Below are 15,334 nucleotides of genomic sequence, written 5' to 3' on the forward strand. Positions count from 1 at the left end.
TATCTGGGGGTAGGTATCCGGAGGGTAATTACCCGGGGGATAATTATCCGGGGGGTAATTATCCGGGGGTAATTATCCGGGGGGTAATTATCCAGGGGCTAGTTATTCGGGGGGTAGTTATCCGAGGGGGTAGTTATCCAGGGGTAGTTATCCGAGGGGTAGTTATCCAGGGGGTAGTTTTCCTAAGGGGGAATTGCCCTGGGGGTGATTGCCCTAGGAGGGTAGTTGTCCGGGGGTAGTTGTCCTAGGGGGGAATTTTCCTGGGGGGTGATTATCCGGGTGGTAGTTATCCGGAGGGTGGTTTTCCAGGGGGTAGTGTTCCTAGACCCGAATAAATCTACATGTCCTTGTAAACAAGTCATTGCTTTGAAAAAGCAGAATATTACTAACTGCATTTGGGAAACAGTCTACGACAATCAAACTTGTTTATTATCAGAGACTTTAACATCTTAATTAGACCTAGACTCTACATTACCATTGTATTCACATCCGTTGGTTATGTACACGACCCTGTACTTTTCCTTTTCTTTTCTGAGACAGTCCAGTTCTTCGCTACTACATGGCACCAGTCATCTGAAAGAAAAGAAAGAAATTAAGAACTTTTGATTAAAATCAAATATCATGGTACAAGATACAACTTTAATTTTGAGAAGAAAAAAAAATCAGCTAACAAAATTGAAGTTGAAATTATTTTGCTCTATTTATATTAAACATAAAACAAAATGGTAGGCCTATGCAGGATCAAAGAATGTCAAAAAATGCTGCTGTTCGTCTTTGATGCATATTCAAATTGTCTTGTCATTTACACATTTTAGTGATGCAAGATATTATGTTTAGCACTTAGTAAGTCTCATGTAGAAATTGAATTATCATTCACATAAATATAAATCTACATGTACTTGTAAACAAGGCATTGCATTGAAATAGCTGAATATTACTACATGTACCTGCATTTGGGCAACAGTCTTTGACAATCAAACCTGTTTGTTATCAGAGACTGTAACATCTTAATTAGACCTAGACTCTACATTATCATTCATCTTTTAAAGGTATTAACCATTCACCTATAAAACACTGGCATTGTCATGTGCATCATATTTCTTTGATACTGCACATATTTTCATGAAGTCTGTGCAAGAATGCAAATGAAACACGTCTGCTGTTTGGTATTTATGAAAAAAAAAATCACTAACCCGGAAGTCCTTAGCCTTAGGAATAACACGTGGCGAGTTAGTAGGAATTGACGTTAAAATAAAATAAGAATAGATCTACTAAATAGGCATTTGCCTCATGAATGTCTGGTCTAATTATAGACTAAGTGAAGTCTAGACCTTTCACTTTTAAGTTACACAGAATTTATATTACTTAGATCTAGACTACATCTAGATCTAGACATCTAATACTATTAGATCTTGGCAACTTTGTCTTTGTGACACGAAATTAACACGTCACGGATGATATTGCGGCGATATCCAACATGATGACAGTACCACTATTACTGAATCAGTGGGTTGACATAGATAACTAACATTAACTTGTTAACGTACGTTAGAGATGGCACCATATACAATAACTGGTGACACTGACACTAACAGATCTAACGACTACGTTTAGACTAACGTTAAAGAGTTAGACTCGCCATCTCAGTAAGTCGGCCAAAGACAAAGTCAATACAGGGCTAAGTCAGTGTTACTGTTATGTTAGGCCTAACAAACGTTAACGGTTACTCGGTTAGGTTAGGTTTACCAGGACTCAAGAGTCCTGGTTAAATCAGTCGAGGGACATTTCTTAGAAGTCCTTCGATTCCAAGAATAAAAAGGGTGAAAGAACAAAGGGAAAAAAGGAAAGAAGAAAGGACAAAAGATTATGTATGGCTGCTGTGGAAATCGACAGCGCTACTGTATCACTATCAATCACGCGTAAATATGTAAACGCCATTTGGTTGGGCCGCATTCACAAGTTTTAGGGGAAAAAGCCCCACCGCTGTGCTTCAAAGGTACTCCACTAGAACTAACGTTAGACATAATGTCACATATCTACACACAGTACGGTACTAGGGCTGAATTCACAAGTATACTATATAGAGGATTATATTATTAATCAGTGCATCTGCCCTTCTCTTTCAACCTGCAGATACCGTGTTCATTGTTGGCTATAGCACCTGAAGTTACGCAGCTTTGAAACAAAGAGACAGAGTTCGTATTTATGAACACGGTATCTTTCAATCCTGAATTGAGTACTTACAAGTTACAAAACAAGAAGGAGAAAAATCACAACGTGTCGCCAACGACACAGCTCACCACAGGCAGGTTGTGAAATATACACGCCATCGCCCTTCATCCAGGCACGATCCGTTCCTCATGGCAAGAAAAAGACCGTACTTGATGCTTGGAACGGTTATCACAGCGTCCCCTTATGTCCCGAGGACCGACACCTCACCACCTTCATTACTCCGTGGGGCAGGTACCGCTACAAGACAGCCCCTCAAGGGTGTATTCCCTCTGGAGATGGATACACCAGGCGGTATGATGAGATTGTTTCCAGCTTCCAAAACAGGACGAAATGTGTCGACGACGTCCTCCTGTGGGCTGACACGCTGCGGGACAGTTTTTTCCAGGCTGTCGAATGGCTGGATATCTGCGGCCGCCAATGGGATCACCCTCAATCCCAAGAAGTTCACGTTTGGTGCAGATGTCGTGGAATTCGCTGGATTCGAGATTACTCCAGACAGTGTTCGCCCATGCCCGAAGTACTTACAGGCAATCCTTGACTTCCCTTTGCCTACTGACATCACGGACGTGCGCTCCTGGTTTGGTCTCGTCAATCAAGTGTCCTACGCCTTCAGTATGGCTGAGAAGATGATACCACTCCGTGAGCTGTTGAAACCCAAAACACCCTTCGTGTGGACTGCAGCCCTCCAGAGAGCATTTGACGAGTCCAAGGCTGCTATTGCCAGTGAGATTGAAGAAGGTGTGCGTATTTTTGACCCAAGCAAACCCACCTGTCTTGCCACGGACTGGTCCAAGGATGGCATTGGCTTCTGGCTCCTGCAAAAACACTGCAGATGCAACGACGTTGAACCCTTCTGCTGCAACTCGGGCTGGAAGATCACCCTCGTCGGCAGCAGGTTCAGTCATGCCGCTGAGACACGCTATGCTCAGGTGGAAGGCGAAGCCCTTGCTGTCGCTGACGCCCTGGACAAGGCGAGATATTTTGTCTTGGGCTGTGAGGACCTCATCATAGCGGTTGACCATAAACCCCTCCTCAAGATCTTCGCAGACCGTGCCCTTCAGGAATTTGAAGGAGAAAACCCTGCGCTACAGGTTCCGCATGGTCCATATTCCCGGCGTCATGCACCGTGCCACAGACTGTCTTTCTCGCCACCCAACTGGTGAACCTGAAAAACTGCACCTGCCTGATGACATTGCCACGATCGCATTGACCCCCACCACGTTCCTGCATTCCGCAACCCTCATGACGGGTCTCCGCACCTTGACCCCCCACGACAACTCTGTCGAGGTTTGCATGCTCTCCTCTGTCACATGTGCCCTGGAATCCCTCCACTTGAAGTCGCTCACGTGGGACAGGGTCCGTACTGCCACAGCCAGTGATGACAACATGCAGGCGCTCCTCCATGCTATCTAAGCTGGCATGCCGGAATTTCGTCATGAGCTCCCCACAACTATCCGGGAATACTTCCCTTTCCGTGATGCACTTTCTGCAGTTGATGGTATCATCCTCTACAAGGATCGCATTGTCATTCCACCATCTCTCCGGGAGGAAGTCCTGGCTCATCTGCATGCTGCACTACTGAGTCACCTCTATGACTGCCAGAGCGGAGTCCTCCATCTTTTGGCCTGGGATCACTCCAGCCATCGCGGCCATCCGTGCACAGTGTCAGCAATGCAACAGGATTGCACCCTCCAACCCGAGTGCACCACCAACTCCTCTGCTGTCTCCGGCCTACCCCTTCCAATGTGTCTGTGCAGACTACTTTCACTACAAAGGCTGCAACTACTTGGTCATTGTAGACCGCTACTCCAATTGGCCGATCGTTGAGCGATCCACTCAGGGAGCACCTGGACTCATTTCTTGCCTGCGACGGACATTCGCCACCTTTCCAGACGAACTAGCATCAGATGGTGGACCTGAATTCACGGCAGTTACCACACGCTGCTTCAAGGACTGGGGTGTTCATCACAGACTTTCCTCTGTCGCATATCCACATAGCAACTGTCGGGCTGAGGTAGCCGTCAAATCTGTGAAGCGCCTTATCATGTCCAACACCAGCACTACAGGTGCCCTGGACACTGACGCCTTCCAACGTGCCATGCTACAGTACCGAAACACGCCCGATAGGGACACCAAGCTGTCTCCGGCTATGTGTGTCTTTGGCCATGCCATCCAAGACTTCATCCCCGTTGCTCCTGGCAAATATTTACCGCACAAGGCATGGCGTGAAACCCTGGTAGCTCGGGAAGAGGCACTTTGCACCCGCCACATGAGAGATGCGGAACGTTGGGCTGAGCATACCAAACGACTCCTCCCCCTTGCTGTTGAAGACCATGTCCGCATTCAGAATCAGACAGGACCACATCCACTTAAGTGGGACAGGACCGGGACTGTAGTTGAGGTCCGACAGTATGACCAATACGACATTCGGGTTGACGGTTCTGGGAGGGTCACCCTCCGTAACAGGAAATTTCTTCGGAAGTATGTCCCTGTTCAACAGCGCCCACCCCCACTGACTATGAAGGTCGACATCTCTGCTCCTCGCCGGCCAGCACCCATACCCCTCTCCAGCCCTGCGAGATGCGTACTACCCTCACCACACCCCACCGGCGCTGCTGATGTTCCCCACTGCAACCCTGAACCAGTTCCCAGTGATCCTCCACCTCAAATGACAGCCAGTGATGCTTCTCCTAGACGGCGTCCTCTCCATACGGCTATTCCCCTACTGCTGACTACCCAGGGACGCCACGCGAGACACCCCCACGCCTCCTGACCCGGTTCTAGCTCCTGCACTCGTCGCTTCCCCCTCGCCTAGCACCCCTGCTGCACCCCGACGCTCTGCCCGTCGCACCAGACAGCCTGCTTGGCACTCGGATTACTCCATGTGATTTCAGCCATGCAGTTCCCTTGAAACTATTGTTGTGTTCCTGCGTTATAGTTGTGCTTACCAGCAGTTTTGGATTCTGAACATTGTTCTCACTTTGGTTTGTTTTCGCGTTCCTACATTCAGCGTTGTTATTATGGATTTTACTCTTTTGCCTACGGAACTTTATGGACCTATTCCCAGCGTTATTAATACCACACTGCTGTATTATTGGATCAGTCTTTGTCACGTTTTGGATTCTTGACATTTTCTTCGCTCCAAAGACTTGGGGGGAGATAGAGGATTATATTATTAATCAGTGCATCTGCCCTTCTCTTTCAACCTGCAGATACCGTGTTCATTGTTGGCTATAGCACCTGAAGGTACGCAGCTTTGAAACAAAGAGACAGAGTTCTTATTTACTATAACACTGCACTGTACAGGAAAGCCTCCTAACCTGTAGAGTACTCGTAGTGTTTAGGTAGTATCACTAGACCACATACTGTCATAGATGACATCTACACCAACGCTGCACACTGGCACTGGTCCGACGGTCCCTGACCAGGAAAAATCACTGTTGGACACTGACCAGTAACTTTTTCAGGAATGGACCAGTAAAGATTGGGGGGGATGGGTGGACTCTACTTACTATTACCACTAGTCTAGATGTAGATCTAGAGCTAGACTATAGACTCTGTGTTAATTTGACTTGGTCTTAGACTTTAGCTGATCTTAGTTTTAGTAACTGGTATTACAAGTAAAGTCTTAACTTAGACTTAATAGTCTAGTTAGACTTGAAAGTTAAAGTCTAACATGTCTAACTTTATTCTTTACTCTTCGTTTGAGTTTTACTTTTAGACTTTTTACTTCTTCTTTTTTTAGTTTAGTAGGCCTACTTTGTCAATCTCATGATTTCATTTTCAACTCAAGTCAAGGCTTAGCCATGAGTGTCTTCGAGACTTTGACATCTTGCATGTCTTGCACATAGACGTTTCGACTACAGTACTCAGTAGTCTCAGAAGTAAAGACATAAATTGAAAAGAAACTATAAATAATATGATTTGGGATCTAATTTGAAATTGGATGGCGTTTACAGACTAGGCTTCATAAGCACCACGCGATTTAATACATGGGACTACACTCTACCGCAATTAATGGTTATGGTAGTTCAACTGAAACTGTTATTTTGAGCATGATCTTAATAGGATTATAGCTTACCATTCACATCACTCGTGGACAGTGGGCTGGCTTAGGCCGTCATTCATCTTTCAGAAGGTTTTGTTCTCACTCTGAGATCTGGATTAGGACCAAAACCTAATTCTAGGCCAGTACGTTGAACAAAGCTCAAAATAATGCAACTGCGACGGTTCGTAAAACCCGCATTGCTCTTCACCCTAGCAATTCGGGTTTTACGAACCGGCGTATCTTTACTGCGTCGGTTGGTGAAACCCCTTTTTCCTCAATTTCTCGATATTTCGGGTACCGTCGTTTTTTTTCTTTCTTTGATAAAATTAAGAATTATTAATTTTGTGATCTGAAATTTTTGGATTTGGTAGAGTTTTGAAAGCACTTTCATTTGGTACTAATATGTCGATTTTGAAAATTTTGACCAAAATCGAAATAACGTCGGTTCGTGAAAACACCGACAATTTGTGACAGTTGATAGCAATAATACATATAAGTCCGGTTCATAAAGCGGTGCAAAACATCATACAAAAGTTATTGGTTTGCTTGAAACATGCAAAAAAAAAGGGGGGGTAACTTCAATTTTAACGATAGATAGTTATAATCTATAAGTGTTCAACATGGGATTCGTGGCGAGGTATACAATATTGATATCATGGAGCGCCGAAGTGCAGTTGGCCTGGTTTCATTAAGATGGGGACTTCTCTCCGAACTCTATAGTATATGGTGTGAAAACATGTGTCTGATACATGAGCAGTAGAAATCTTCATGCAATTAACTTATCAGTTTGATATAATTTTTGGAGTAAAAGTCTGTTACACTGTTCCTTCGGCGCTTCATGAAACCGACTCTATTTGTAGCACAATATTTTACAAATACATTGTAGATTTACGTGAATTCGCAGGGTTAATGACTCACTGTGTACTGGAGTATAGGGGGTCTGTTGACCAACCTGACTTCGGCGTTGAGTGCCAGCACTGTAGTGAATTCTTAAAATTCTGTTACAACATACATTAGAGAAAATGTTACACTCAATCAACTAACAAAAACTTTTAATCTAACCTTATCAGAAATATTAAATATTTAAAGTTACCTTTGTTTGAATTTAAGGAAGGGAGGGATGGATACCGGATGCTATTCGGACCACATCGACCACTTTAGATGAAGGTTCATTCGGGTTCTTCGTTTGAAGCATGACCTTGGTGTGATGAACAGTAATCCTGGTTTTCAGATGTTGGGATTTGCGAATGTTGTAGGCAATGCCTGCCAGGCGACCGCGTTCTCGTTTCATTCTAGCAGGGAGGTCTGTACGTACAGTGATGCGTTCGCCTGCCGCTAGGTCCCCGTTGCGATCCGTGGGCTGTCGTCGTGGCTGCTCGAAGGCACGCAAAACTCGATCTCGGTCGTACATTCTTGCAAATCGGACGATGACGGGGTCCGGGGCTGTAGGTGTACCACTGGTTCCGGAGGGGGTTTTCTTTGTTGGCAATCGATGGGCGTTGACGATTTGGATGTTGTCTGCCTCTTCGTTGGGGATATCCAAAATTTTGGCAAAAGATGTGGAGGCAGTTTTCTATATGTCTTCTTGGGGTTGGGCTGGTATACCATAAAACAACAAATTCTACTTGCGGTGGTGAATTTCGTGTTCCATTAGTTTTTCCTCGAACTCGGCTTTGATTTGATCCAGGTATCGTTCAAGGTTAGGGATTTTTTCGGATTCAACCGTAGAGATTCTCGCTGAATTATCTGCTACAGACCCTTCGAGATCCTGCATGGTGGATTTAACCGAGGCGAGATCATTTTTGACGGCATCCAAATCCAAAATGACATGATCCAGTTTGGCCCGTAGTTCCACTTGGAAGTCGAGGAACATTTTCCTCATTTCAGATAGCAAGTGTTCATTCGTGTCCGGGTCGGATTGGGCCGCTTCCATCGCGTCGGCGCGTTGGGGGTTGCTGTTGCTCATTGAGGGTTGCTGTTGGGTCATGCTTGGTCGGCGGGCTCCTTGATGTGGGGGGCGATTGGTACCCGAAGTACCTGGTATGACACTACCGCTAGAGGAAGGCGTTTTTGTTTGGTGATTTCCCCCACGAGTTTGGTCCTTTTGGCAGGTTGTTTTCCTAAGGCTGCGTTCACATAGAAGTATACTATTCGGGTATTCGGGCTCGTTTTTCGAGGGCATACATCAAGTGTATCATCAATGCTGCAGGAGCTGGGATGGACATCACTACAACAGAGACGTGAACATCTGCGTCTTGTGATGTTCTACAAGATCCACACCCAGCTTGTACCATTCAACTGTGAGGCTTTCATTACCAAATTCACCAGACCATCCAGAGGTGTGAACACCCAAGGCTACCACATCCCTCAATCCCGGACACAACAGCACCAAAACTCGTTCTTTCCTAGAACTGTTAGATCCTGGAATGCCCTCCCTGACGATGTTGTGACGGCCTCTTCAGTTAACGCCTTTCGTCTCCTGCTGACGGAAGGCAGCAACAGCTAGAATCGAGGCAGTTTTTACTCGCATCCTGTAAATTATTGGCACATGCACCTTACCCCTATGACACACACTATCACTAAGTTCTGCAAGAATCTTCAAGGTTGAAGGAAGCAGACTACTGACAAGAAGAAGAAGAAGAAGAAGAAGAAGAAGGCACGCGAATAGCTTGAATCGAACGATAGGATTTCCTCACACCGGTTCACATAAGAGGGCATTATTCGAAAGTACGTATAGCTGCGAAAAGTATAGCAAAGTGGGAATCGAGCTTGTTCGATTTTCGTGCAGCGTATACCGTCTCTCGTTTATGAAATAATGACACTTTTGGTCTGGATTTGCCCTTTAGCAAAAGTAAGCATGTAGACTGACATTCTGATGTAGTTTAGAAATTTTTAATAAGATTTGCTGGGATGTAGGAGGAAGAAATCCTCACAGCATGGGATGGTGAGTTGACAGTGCGGGTGGCGGTGTATTCGGTGCCCGAATACCGAATACCGAATAGCGAATACCGAATACCGAATACTTCTATGTGAACGCAGCCTAAGGTAGTAGTCGCTGTTTCCACGAGAGTTTGTCGTGTTCAGCATACTTATAAAATTTCCGACGATATAGTACAGGCATAAAGTGGTATTCTAAGTGTGCATTTGAATGTTTGGAGGTATACTGAGAGCTATTAGTTGCCCCACGTCTACTCGCTCTAGCCGCTCATGACCACTATGTAGTACGTGGGACTGAAGATGAAGGTTGTGTATGCATGCGTTGTTTCAAGTATTGTTTGCTAGGATTATGGAAACTTGTGAGAATGTGGTGACTAGCTTATGTGTTTTTCACACCTATGGCGCAAATCGGCTTTTTAGAGAAAAGTTCGCGAGTCTACGTGTCGAAATTCTAGACCTAACGATAGCCTAACAGTGAGTGTACCGTAAGTACAAACAACCCGCTGTAACGTTAGGCCTAACTGGATGATAGATCATAATGTCGTACTCGTTGTACAGTACATGTAAAATCAAGTTCTTTAATTTTTGTATAGGTCTACTTAACTTTTAATTAGCATCTACTGACGAGCTAGCTCTACGTAAGCATACACACGTCAGAAATCACTGTTTTCCTCGCATATTCTTTGGCAAGATATGCATTGCACACAGACGCAGTTCCAGCGCCCTTACTGACGATAGCTTGAAAGGGTTAGGCGCCGGACGCGCAGGGTGGGATTGAGACTGCTGTAGGTGTCTACCTGCAGCTGTCGCGTGAGCGATGCATGTCGATCGTGAATTTCATGCAAGGAAAAGTCCATAATCAGATGATAGAAATTTAGCTAAATGTTAGAGAAAGTGAGCAGTTAAGTTAACGGACAAACATTTGTGACAAGACCCCAGCTAGACTGGGAAAGTGTGGCCGTCATCTTCCATTTTGTAAATTGTCTTACATCTGAGTCTACCTAGATTGTCTCTACTTATAGTAGATTTCTTTTTTACCAACTACTATAAAGATATCGTGGATTTGGATCTGTTGCGAAAACTTATAGTTGATCCGGGAAGAAGTTAAAGGGATCGTAAAGTTTTGGTTGATACCTAATTTCAGATTTCTAACATTCTTTGGTGAGATAATGAGAAACCTCTTATGAAATATGAAAGAGCATGTAATTCCATGAGGAATTAATAATAATAATAATAATGATAATAGTGGCTACTTGTATAGCGCACAGGTCCACTTTTCAGTGCTCATGGCGCTTTAAAAATGAAAAGATATCATATATTTACATGCATATACATATTCAAACATTTCAACAAAGAAGAAAATGGTAAACAAAAACAAATATATACCAAAGAAAGAATACAACATAAAAAATACCAATTAAAAATACAATATTGATCCAATATCAATGACATACAGCAATTACAGTCCTCAGTATGAAAGGAACAGATAGGTTTTAAGTTTGGATTTGAATGATTCTGTAGATGACAGTTCCCTTAACTGAAGAGGTAACTGATTCCACAATTTTGGTCCCATAACGGAAAAAGCACGATCACCATACCCATGTTTTACTCTGGGTGTTTGGAGTGAATGTATCTGATGATGAACGTAGCCTTCGTGTCGGATTGTATTTTGAACAGAATTACTTATGTATATGGGGGAAAAAGAATGAACTGAATGATGTACTAATAACAGAATCTTGAGAATAATCCTTTTTTTCTACAGGTAACCAATGTAAGGAACGGAGAACTTGTGACATGGAATCAAACTTATTATTACAAGTTAACAATCGGGCAGTAGAATTTTGCAACCGTTGAAGTTTTGTGATATCTTTTTTTGGAAGATTACACAACAATGAATTCGAAAAATCCAACCGAGAAGAAATCAAAGCATGAATAAGTATCTCAGCTGCAGATTTAGACAAATATTTCCTTATGAAACTTGAATTATGCAACTGATATCGAACATTCCGCTGAATGTGAGTTACATGACTCCGAAATGACATTTCCTGATCAAATATGACACCTAAATTACGGGCTGTTTTCGACGGAGTAATGCAAGTGCTACCGATGTTGACATGACATGACTGATTATCAACTTTGCTTAACATATGCTTTGATCCCAACAACAGAAACTCAGATTTATCATCATTTAGTTTAAGGCCATTGGATGTAAGCCAGATTTTCAGGTCTTGCAAACATGCTTCGAGTTTTGCAACGGCGGATGACAATGAAGATACAGTGGGTTTAAAAGACAAATAAAGTTGTATATCGTCCGCATAACAATGATAACTAATACAATGCTTGCGAAATACTTCACTAATTGGTTGCATATACAGAGAAAAAAGCAGCGGGCCTCCAACAGAACCTTGAGGTACACCAAACTTTGTTATACGTGTAGTTTTACAAGAGGTAGAATCACCAATTTTGACATAATGAGATCGATCACATAAGTAGGATATGAACCAATCAACAGTTCCTTTGATGCCCAAATATCTCAATCGTTGAATCAGAATAGCATGATCGACTGTGTCAAAAGCTGAGCTCATATCAAGCATGATAAGAGCAGTGATGTTACCACTATCTAATTCTCTGGACACAATATCTGATAAGTTGACTAACAGTGTTTCTACACTATGACCAGGCTTGTACGCAGATTGAAATGAATCAAGCAATTCATTATCTTGCAGATACGTTGTCAGTTGTGAGAAAACAACCTTTTCAGCAATCTACTTGAATAAGGTAAATTTCATTTGAAATTGGGGCGGTAATTTTTTAGACACTCCTGATCTCCTGATCTTGGATGAATAACTGCTTTTTTACACATCTGTGGAAGTACACCTAATCTCAGGCTAGCATGTATGATTCTTGTGATAACGGGTGCTAAAACTCTGCCACACTTCTTAACCAAATCTGTTGGGATTGGATCAAGTTCACATGATGTGTTAGGCGAGTTCTTAATAAGCTTTTCTATCTCATTAACACTGACAGACTGAAACTCACTCAATTCTGACTTGACTTCACATACAATGTCATTTGGCTGTTCACAACGAGTTGGGAAACTCCGTTGGATTGCCACAATTTTATCAATGAAATATTGATTAAAACAATTGGCTAACTCAACTTGATCACCATGAGTGAGGTGTTCTGGTATTAAGGAGATCGCTGTTTTCGGTAAAGTAAATCATTAGCAACTTTGTACAACTTCTTTGTATCTTTCCCACAATCCGTAACCTTTTTTGAATGATATTGTAACTTGGCATCTTTAATCAAGGCATTTACACATCGCCTTTGTGCATGATACATCTGCTTGTGAATCTCCAGTTTTGTGGACCTTGACTTCCTTTCTAACTGTCTACGAAGCAGTTTTGCTTGAGCTATTTCTGGGGTATACCATTCCGTATTGGGGTGTATTGTTACCTTGATTCGTTTCTCAGGTGCCAACTTATCAAGGGTGGCAGTGAGTAAGGTGTTGTACAAATTCACTTCATCATCAACATTATCAACTTGAGATTCAGCTGATAAAAGAGACTTAACATGAGTATCAGCAACAAACTCTTGTGGGTTTACAGATTTCAAATTCCGTGTAACAACAAATGTTTTTTTTTTTTTAGATACAACGTTCAGGAAGGTTCAATTCACACATTATTGCTGAATGATCTGATATACCTTCCACAACACCGGTATTACATAGTTGTACAGTGTTACCTTTATGAGTTATAAGCAGATCTAATACATGGCCTCGATTATGAGTTGGCTCATTAATATGTTGAATCATATTAAAGGCTGACAATAATTCAGAGAACAACTTCGAATTCGAAGTTGATGAGTCCATAGGTATATTGAAATCATCTGCAATCAACAAGTCAGACGAGCAGAGAAGCTGTCTATCAAGAACATTAGAAAACTCATCCAAGAAAATCTGAAACTGTACTGAACTAGGTGGACGATATACATTGATGAAATGCAACGATTTCTGCATATAATTCAGAGTCATCTGAATCATTTCAAATGATGTAACATTTGGGGAATCTACAATTCTGACATCTAACTGACTTTTGAACAACACAGCTATTCCTCCTCCTCGTTTGCCAACTCTGGGAATGTGCTTAAATGTGACGCCATGTGGTGTCAATTGACCAATCGGAGCAGCATCATTAGGCGTAAGCCATGTTTCACAAATAGCAACAATGTCTAATTCATGATCAAGAATATGATTTACAAATTCAGCGGTTTTGTTCTTCAGCGATCTGGCATTTAACATAGCAAATTTCAAATTCATACATGAAATATCAGAATTCAAAAATTTTCTTTCGTGTAAAAACTTTACAGTTTGATCCCTATTTTGTCTTACTACTCTTTCGCCTCTGTGAGTCTTTTTCACTCTGTTAATATGTAGTGCTGTTATTCGTTGCCATGTCACTTCATTAATCCTAAGGCACTTACAAGAAGGTTTAGTGGAGTAAACATTGTAAGGGTTCAGCTGTAAAAGGTCCGAAATACTATATGCACGTCTTGTATTGTTATCAACAGCATGATCTTTAGTAGCTGACACACTAAATGACGGACCTGGGTTGATTTCAACATCTCCACTGGTAAGCAGTGACATGTGAAAAAGTAGAGCTTGCATTCTTATAATACATTTATAAGGCTTTTGAGTAGCCTTTTACTCTGATACCGGTACTAGACATGTTCTTATCATTCTTCACAGATGGTAGTATAGACCTACTAAAAGTGCATGTGGCTGTACAACAATACATACATGGCAAAGAGTCAGTATTAGACTCACAACAAATATATACCTCATTCGTTCCATTATACTGATTGTCACAGGTAGTTTTTTTTTTCCCCAACAGCAATATTCTGAAATTTGGAAAATAAGTATAAAAAAAAAAATAATGTAGTATCTGAAATTTGCAAAAGAAAGTTCTCTAATTTGTTTATATATATTTTTGACGGGAAGATGTTGCCAAGAGAAAATGCTTTTGCTATAATCGTGTTTGAAAAAGGAAACAAAAAAATAAGTAGCTTAGTGGAAATGTATTGACTCCACTCAGAGAGGGAGACAGGTAGTATTACGTAATCGCCTCCAGGCAAGGGCGAATGTCAGGGATACTTTGAATGCCAAGACCCGCCCGAAGCCACAGGTTGCATTGCCACAGTGTAGGAGAGAGTCACTCTTCATTTTGGCAGCAGAGAACCAAGTTGTGTTCGGAGGAGCCAACAGGCTAGGGCCCTCGAGTTTGTGTTTTGAGGAGCCAACAGGCTATGGCCCTCGAGTTCGAGTACCGTTAATTTTGGGAGGAGTTTTGAGCCCACAATGGTGGTGAGTTGAATAGTTTTTCTATCAGTTTTACAGTCAGCGCTTAAGCAAGTGATAGCATTATTTTGCATTTTGAGAATATTATCTGAATGTCAGAAAATCTGAGGAAGTTGAGATAGATGTGTGGCAGAAATTGAAGAATAAGTGAATTTGATTTTTCATAACTATGGTTGTGATAGAATCTGAAGAAAGTCTATCAGTAAATGTTATTTTACAGAGATATTTGACAACTATGATATATGTATGTTGATGTGAAACGGATAATTGAAATAGAGATTTGTGTCAGGGTAAGTGATAATTTATTCAGCGGTAAATTGAAGTAGCCATAGGCTAATTTATGGCAAATGTATATGAGGTTTATGAAGCATGGATTGAAAATGTGGAGTTATTATGTATATGGAATTTGGGTACGATTTTCAGCTAGTGGAAATGTGTTCCAATTTCTTAAGGGTTTTATCCTGAGTTCATACTCCTGCCCCGAGTCCCTGTCCCGCGCCTACTCCGAGCCGAGTTCGTGCTTCACTTCGAGTCGCACTACATAATATTGAGTTCGTACTCCACGTCGCAGAGAAGGAGGGGTCGACATGTTTTAATGCCATGGTGCCGTCAACGCAGCGTTGATAAGCCGAGCACCACAGTAGTCAGTACCTACCCACACTGGGGATGCAGCATGCATGCTGCCTCCTGAACGCTGGATGTTTCGTTTGGGCCGCCGTCAACGCACGAGCTGCCATCCTACGAGCCGCTTCAATGACGTT

The 15,334-nt window shown here is 42.4% G+C and overlaps 1 pseudogene; it reads right to left on the minus strand.

The window, feature by feature from the left end:
* Window positions 1-7,414: 7,414 nt before the first annotated feature.
* On the minus strand, window positions 7,415-9,367 carry LOC140236745 (uncharacterized; annotated as a pseudogene).
* Between the last annotated feature and the right edge of the window lie 5,967 nt (window positions 9,368-15,334).

This window comes from Diadema setosum, chromosome 13 (genome assembly GCF_964275005.1).
Source record: "Diadema setosum chromosome 13, eeDiaSeto1, whole genome shotgun sequence".
In the NCBI taxonomy this organism is placed as follows: domain Eukaryota; kingdom Metazoa; phylum Echinodermata; class Echinoidea; order Diadematoida; family Diadematidae; genus Diadema; species Diadema setosum.